The sequence below is a fragment of the Triticum dicoccoides genome, chromosome 4A (assembly GCF_002162155.2).
Source record: "Triticum dicoccoides isolate Atlit2015 ecotype Zavitan chromosome 4A, WEW_v2.0, whole genome shotgun sequence".
In the NCBI taxonomy this organism is placed as follows: domain Eukaryota; kingdom Viridiplantae; phylum Streptophyta; class Magnoliopsida; order Poales; family Poaceae; genus Triticum; species Triticum dicoccoides.
Window position 1 is genome coordinate 13,305,855 of NC_041386.1, and position 8,088 is coordinate 13,313,942.

At 45.7% G+C, this 8,088-nt stretch overlaps 1 pseudogene; it reads right to left on the reverse strand.

Moving 5' to 3' along the window:
- The window catches only part of LOC119283358, a 45,888-nt pseudogene that overhangs the window by 34,327 nt on the left and 3,473 nt on the right, over positions 1-8,088 (reverse strand).

Genomic DNA, 8,088 nt, shown 5'->3' on the forward strand with positions numbered 1-8,088 from the left:
CTAAAGGCACTAGCAATTACTATCAACATGAAGTAGGTAGAGTGAATCTCGGGTTCAAGAACCCAGGAACCGAATACTTATTACTAAGTAGCATCACGGAATGCTTTCGAGGATAAAGGCCAGAATCATCACACTGGGACACCAATCATGGCTAAATTACTAGGTGATCCCCTAAGACACCTAGGGTCATAATAATAGCTCCAACATATATGTCAGGGCAATAAATTACCTCAACTCAACAATTAGTGTGATTGAGCTGGCATAAAGGAACATCGAAACCAGAGGGAAAGGATTTTGCAAATTGCTTCAAACTATTTAGAAACCTGGGATGACTCGGACAGCATAACGGCTGTAAATGCTCAGAAAAGATTTGAGACATTCACAAAATGGTGGCATAACCACTCAGAAGCACGATATCAAGGTTTCGAGATCAACAATTAACATACGGAAGTAGTAGAAACTGAACTCAAGCTTAAATCCAACAATCTTATAAGTCTACGGATTAGTAACACGTGATCCTGATAGAAAGAAGAGAAAGCCTAGTTCTTAATCCCCGTAGAAGAGAAGATGATGACTCAGATCAGAAGGCCATGAGGTATAAGGAGTAAAAAGAGCCTTACGTTCCATCCCACAATCAATTCCCCTACATATAACTAAAGAATTTCTAGACTCAACATCGACCAGTTTGGCTTGGTAATCCTACAGGCAGTCAAGCTCTGATACCAACGCTGTCAGGACCCCGACTCGATGTCACATCGATCTAGCCTGTAGCACCTCATATCACTTTGCGGCCTCACGCACGGTATCCCCACGGGTGTCGCCTTACCTTTGCCCGGGACCGTTTGCGCCTTTTGGCTCACGTATATGATAGTGTCGCTAGCATCCATATGATAAGGAGCCCGGGCTGACATGACTAGTCGTAAACCCAAAGTGGCACAGACTTACAGGGACAGGCATCCATGACCCAGCATCGAACGTGTCGGTCATCAGCGAGTGAATCCAGGCTGTAGCACTGGGCTAGCAAGACTCCGGTGAACCGGGCTGTAGCGGGCTAACAGGACTCCGGTATTCATCGCGTGACATTTCCCCGAAGGGACAGACACAGGAACGAAGAAGGACACATGCCGGCCAGCCTAAGTGTTCCGGAGCAGTAGCAAGCTACCATGGCTCAGTGGAAACACTAGGAGACATTTCCCGGTAAGAGAGGCTACTAAAGATAAACAACTAGATGGTCAGATCCCACACATACCAAGCATTTCAATAACATACACACAATATGCTCGATATGTGCAAATACAACATGGCATCACAACATGACTCTATGACTCAAGTAATTTATTCAATAGGCTCCGAGGAGCGAGATATTACAAACAGGGGTCTCATGACCCAACATTCAGAGCATACAAATCAAAGCACAAGCGGAAGCTATCATGTCCGGGTACAGACATCTATAACTGAAAAAGGCTGAGAAGCCTGACTATCTACCAGATCCTGCCGAGGGCACAAGATAGTAGCTGAGGTAACAAGCTAAACGTCGAAGTCCACGTGGAACTACTAGTGAGACGGAAGTCTCTCTGCAAAAACATAAAATAGGCAAACGTGAGTACAAATGTACCCAGCAAGACTTACATCAGATCTATCTACATATGCATCATTATCAACAAGGGGGTGGTGGAGTTTAACTGCAGCAAGCCAGCTTTGACTCGGTGGCTATCCTAAACTACGACTGCAAGCGACTCTTTTGAGGTGGCGCACACGAGTCCACATATTCACCATATCAATACACCACTATGGATCCGCTCCCGTCTCCCTACGAGAACGCCATCCATAGCACTCACGCTTATCTTGCGTATTTTAGAGTATCCACTTTCACTTGTCTATGAACTGATATAAGCAACCCAGAAGTCCTTTTCCGCGGACACGGCTATTCGAATAGATGATGTTAACCCTGCAGGGGTGTACTTCTTCACACACGCTCTCACCACTTACCGCCGTTTACACGACATGTACTCGGCAACCTTCAAGCGGAAGCCCAACGTGGGTGTCGGCCACGGCCTACCTAAACACTCGAGTCTCTAGTCCAGGTTTATCGCCTATTCGGGTTCCATCCATGAGGAGATCCGGCCGGAGTTTCGCTCACAACCCCAAACGATGTGAACAGGGTTCCCGAGACACCAAACGGGCGCCCGGTACACCGTGCCACGTGCCTACCGCATCACAGCCCACCCCTACGGTCAGCGCTGAGCACGGCCTCCAGCATACTACAAACACCAGAAACTACTTGCAACTCCTGGACAGAGGACAAGGGTGATCAAGAAGCCGAGAGGGTCCATTGGTTTCGGGCCCAATGCGTGGTAGTAGCTGAATCATGGATCACAAACACAGAACTCAGTTCCTGAGGACGGCTGCAATGAGACAACCCACCATGTACTCCTACATGGCCTCTCACCGCTACCTTTACCAAATCGTATTCACACACTTAGCTCACACACAGTAGGACATGTTCACACACCTCTGATTCATCCCCGATGAATCAGACCTGACTCAACTCTAAGCAGTAGCAGGCATGACAAACAAACATGAATGACTAGGCACAACAGGGCTCAAACAACTCCTACTCATGCTAGTGGGTTTCATCTATTTACTGTGGAATGACAGGTCATGCAAAGGATAAAGGGGTTCAGCTACCGCAGCAAGTAACAGATGAATCGATGTTGTCCTAATGCAGTAAAAGAGAGCAGGAGCGAGAGAGTGGGATTTTATCGGAATGAACAAGGGGGTTTTGCTTGCCTGGCACTTCTGAAGATAACATTGAGTCTTCATCAGTGTCAACGATCACATCATCGGTATCACGTCTATCGAGAGGGGACAAATACCGGCAACACAGAAAGGAACACAATCAATGCAATGCACAATATGATGCATGATCATGACATGGCAAAATGAATGTGTTTTGAGCTAATGCAACTAAAACCAAATTAAATGAAGTTGGTTTGAATCCAAGATTCAAATTCAAACTCCATATGTGGTTATTTAAATGTCATTCACTTCATTTGTCCTAAACAGTAGTGATAAGTTGTTCTAACATGCATGAAAATGGTACAGATGGATTCCTTGAATTTTTCTGATAATTTTTCATATATAAATTATTTAATTTGGAGTTACGGTTAATTTTCTATGAATTTTGGAAGTTTTAGGCATTTTTCTGGAATTTCAGAATTAAATTAAATCCAGAAAGCATTACTGCGTCAGCATGACGTTGGCATGACGTCAGCAAGTCAACAGGGGCCGGCTCGGGTCAAACCTGACGTGTGGGGTCCACACGTCAGTGACACAGGGGCTAATCCCGCGTTGACCCGGGCTTTGACCCACTACGGGGCCCACTGTCAGTGGCTGTGGGGGGGTGTTTAAGCGTCATTAGTGCTAATTAGGCGTGCCACGTCGGCAGTCGCCGGAGTGTCGCCGGCGACGACCACGGCCGACAGCGGAGGTGCACCGTGCGCTCGCTACGGAGCACCATTTGACGTGCGGTTTGCTCCTACGGGTTCCTGGGAGGAAGGCGCATCTAAAGAGGCAAGTGACAGCAGCTGGGGTGGCCGGAGCTGCCGGCGGCGAGCTCCTTTGCGGCTGCCGGAGTTCGGGCAATCTCGGGGTCGGGGTTAGGGAGCACGGCAGGAGGAGCTGGGGCGTGCTACGGACTCCTGAGATCACGGTGAGCACGTCAGTGGGCTCGGATACGAGCTGGGGTGGCTGTGGCCACGGCCACGCCATGGCCGGCGACGAGAGATTCTCGGGCAAAGTGGTGGGGCTAGCTAGAGAGGGAGGTGGGGCACGGGGAGAGGGGGAATCGGGTCGAGGGCTCACCGCGGTTCTTCTGGTGCTGCTGGCGAGGCAGGGGAGGCACGGGGTCCGGCGAATCGGCGACGGCGGTCCTCGGTGGCCGAGGAGGGGAAAAGCGTCGGGACGACGCTTCGGGGCTTCTCCGGTCGCGTGAGTCGACGGGGAGGTCGTGGGAGGCACTGCGGAGCTCAGGAGCACGTCGGGGAGGAGAGGGAGTGGCGGTGGCTGCGGCGGTGACGAACGGCGGCGACGATGGCATTCGGGTGTGCGAGAGGGAGAGGCGAGGGAGAGACGAAGGGGACGAGTGAGGGGGTCCAGGGGTTCGAGGCGGCGCCGAAGAGAAGGCCCGAGGCATCGCGGTGGCGAGGGACGCAGGCAGGCAGGGAGGTGGCGTGTCGCCACGGCGCGCGCGTGCGCTGTCTCCCTCCTCTGCCTACTGGCAGAGGTAGAGGACGACTGGCACCAGGCCAGTGGGCTGGGCTGTCCACTGGGCCAGCCAGGTAAGGGGCCAGGTAAGACTCTCTCTCCTTTTTCTAATTATTTCAGTTTTCTATTTTGCAGGTTTGTTTTGAATTTGGTTTTGAAACCAAATTAATTTATTTTGCTTCTGACAATATTTTTAGGAGCTAAAAGAATTAAAACAATGCTCCACCAAATATTTCAGAATTATTGGACCTATATTTATTTAATAGTAGATATAAATCCAATTCAAATAATTATTGATTTAATTCAAATGCCCAAATTAAATGTTTCTGAGACACCAAAAATATTGGTTTGGATTTTACCTCTTGCCAATATTTCCAGAGGATAACAGGAACATTTTCTTGGACTCATTTGATGAAATTTAAATGTTGGTTATTTTTAGAGGTCTTCTGAGGCTTTGAAAATTCCTCAATTCAATTTCATTTGAATTTAAACATGATGCACACCTGAGGTCTAGCCTAGTGCATGACAGGACCAGGGATGTGACAGTGTGACTTAGGAAATTCTTATTATTGCAACATCTAGATGATCTGTGTGACCCTACAAAATTACCAACATGCTCCGTGTGACTTAGGAAATTCTTATTATTGCAACATCCAGATGATTAGTCACGCAAGTGAATCTCAAAAGGTTGACTGGATAATTGAACAAAGAAATAGATCATTATAATTTAGGTGAAAACAATATTCTTGTAGCACTATGTTAAGTAAACGTGTACGGATATCTGCATCCAGTTGTGATGTACAAAACATAGGGTCTAATGGTAAGAGCAGATCAGAAACTGTGGTTTCCACACACAAATAGGAGTGCTTATTTACCACATGAGCTCTGCCATCAATTCATTCACCAATTCAGCCCAAGTAACCATTGAACATGAAACAATGGCAAACTTATGTCAGATGGATATCTATTCCAGAACAGAATTTAACTTGCCTGGCCATGAGGTGCCAGTCATATCAGGACTATACTAACCCTCTGAATATGACACAACTTCAGTTCGGTAAACAACGCTATTGTGTAACCAAAACATCTGCAAATCCATAGAATCTGTAGGTGCGTGATATATATGTATTTAACAGAATATCATACCACCAGCAGCATACGATTTATATATGCTTGGGTTTTCAGGAACTCATCGACAAGGGAGCCAAGGACGAGCATACACAAAATATTCAGATTGAAGGCATGATAATCAAAGATGAGGATATGAACACCGAGTCAACAAAGGCGATAGAAGACCAAACCATCAAGGATGATACAGAAAATATGGAGATTGATGAGGTGATACTCTAAGTCGACAAAGGCGATTTTTATTTTCACATGTCATTATTATTTTTATTCTAGTGGGACAAAACAATATGTAATTTGTAGTATAATAATATCATGCCTACAATTCTTTGCTCACCTTAATAATATTTTCTGTTTTATAATTACTGGATAATATTGTATTATTGTGTGTTTCAGTTAGTAAGCGAGGAAGAATCAAATGGAATAGACAACAAAGATGGAGTAGAGAAAAAAAATAGCACACAAGCTACTGATTGTGAAGTGACAAAGGCATGCTTTCTTTTCGGGTATCCTAAATAGTTCTAATTCTAATTATTTTATATCCTCCATACAAATTATTCTTTGTAATGTTCCTCTCAGGAATTAACCTTCAAGGAAACAAGTGAACAAATGCAGCCAACTCAAGACGATGAATTAGCACAAAGATTCGACACCGAAGGGGGAGAAAATATAGGGGACAAGCTGGCATAATCAAATGGAATAGCCGACAAAGATGAAGTGCACAAAATGAAGAGCTCACGGTTCACTGAATCCGAGGTGACATAGGCATATATATTTTTTCAACTATGTCCCATATAGTTCTAATTCTAGTTATATTATATCTTGTAATGTTGCTCTCAGGAATTAACTTTCAATGAAACAAGTGAACAAATGCAGCCAGCTCAGGATGAGGAATTAGCACAATCATTCGGCGCAGAAGGGGCAGAAACTATAGGGGAGACGATGCCAGAATCAAATGGAATAGCTGACAAAGAAGAAGTGGAGAAAAAGCATAGCATGCAGTCCACTGATTCCAAAGTCTCCAAAGTGACAGAGGCATCAGAGGACGAAGAATTAGCACACACATCCGGCATGAAAGGGGCACAAACAGGGAAGCCTATCCCTATCCGAATGCATAACAAACCTAAGAAGGCACAAGACTACGTGGTGGCTCCAGAAGGCATGAACAAATCCTTCTATACCCTGCTTTTGCTACACTAATTTTCTTCATTATTAATAATTCTTCTTGCTTACATCATGATAGATTACGCCTGCACCGGCGATGATTGGTCCGTCATTGAAAATATCATGTCTGAACCAAGTGATAAAAGAAATTTAGTGAGCATCAATGACTCATATCTAAAAAAATAGTTACTATGTCTTTTAACCGCCGGAGAATTTGTTGGCAACGAAGTAAGTATATGTAGTTTTATGACAAGACGATTTTAACATAAGTTCGTATATCTCTTATAACCAAGGTGTGCACTTGATATTGTAGATCATAGACGCATACATACATTGCATAAGTGCTAAAGAGCATCTATAGATGAGGTCAGTTGGAAGTGTGTTCTTAGAGAATGCATGCATCTCTAAAATGATAAAGGAATTTAGCTCTATACGGGATGACGTACCAAGATGGGTATTAAAGAGAGCTACAACTTATTTAGAACATGATATGGTGAGTCTCAGTTCCGTACATATTACTATGATGAATTCAATCGAGGACGGATGTTTGTATAGATGAGACCTAAACTAACAAATCCCTTTTTCAGATATTCATTCCAGTAAACATTGAACACTTTCATTGGTACCTAGCAGTTATAAATACCCGGGTGAAACGTATCCAGGTGCTCGACTCGCTAGGCCCAGGAATGCCCTGCCAAGACCTTACCGCTATGGTTAGTTATTAGTCCCACTACACCATCTTTTGATAAGACAATTTCTATCATTCTTTGATTCTGATGCTAATACTTGGTCATTTATTCATGTAATAGCTGGAAGGACTGAAAAATATGTTCCAATATGCATCGCTTCAAATGGAACTAAAATTGGATAAGTGGAAAGATGTAAACATCACAGCATGGCCAAGGGAGGAGTGTCTTAAGATCAAACTGCAGACAGATGGGTATACCTCTTTCGATTGAAACTTTTTGCTCTCATCCCCTTTAGGCACCTCCTTGTTCTCCTTCAAGATATCTGAATTATTAAGGGACACATCATCAACAGCGGCGCCGAAGGCAGCGCCTGCTCGGAACACGCCATGGCCCCCGAGCAGCTAACCCTAGGGGACGAACATTGCACACAGTGAGGATATGCACCAATTTGACAGGGAGGAGCAGGCGGTGGGGTCAGAGAGACTAACCTGGACCCGGACGAGCGAGGAGAAGCGTAGGGAGGGTCATCCCCCGAGCAGCAGCACAACACGCGGAGGTCTTCATTGTCATCTTAATCAAGATGGAGGTCGCGAGCAGCAACTGCTCCTGCTCCTGACCGAATCAAACATGGAAAATTAGATGGGATCGGAGAGTAGAGCATCCGGATCCAGGGGAGAAGAAGACTTGGAACCAGACCTTGATAGCATCCCAAGCAGGGGGAGGGAAATTCGTGATGCGCGGGAGAGGTTGGATAGGCTCCTGGCAGCTACATCGCATCAGGACGACGGAGGGCCAAGGCGTCGCCAGCGACCATGCCGACCTCGAGCGCCCCGGCGTCGCCAGG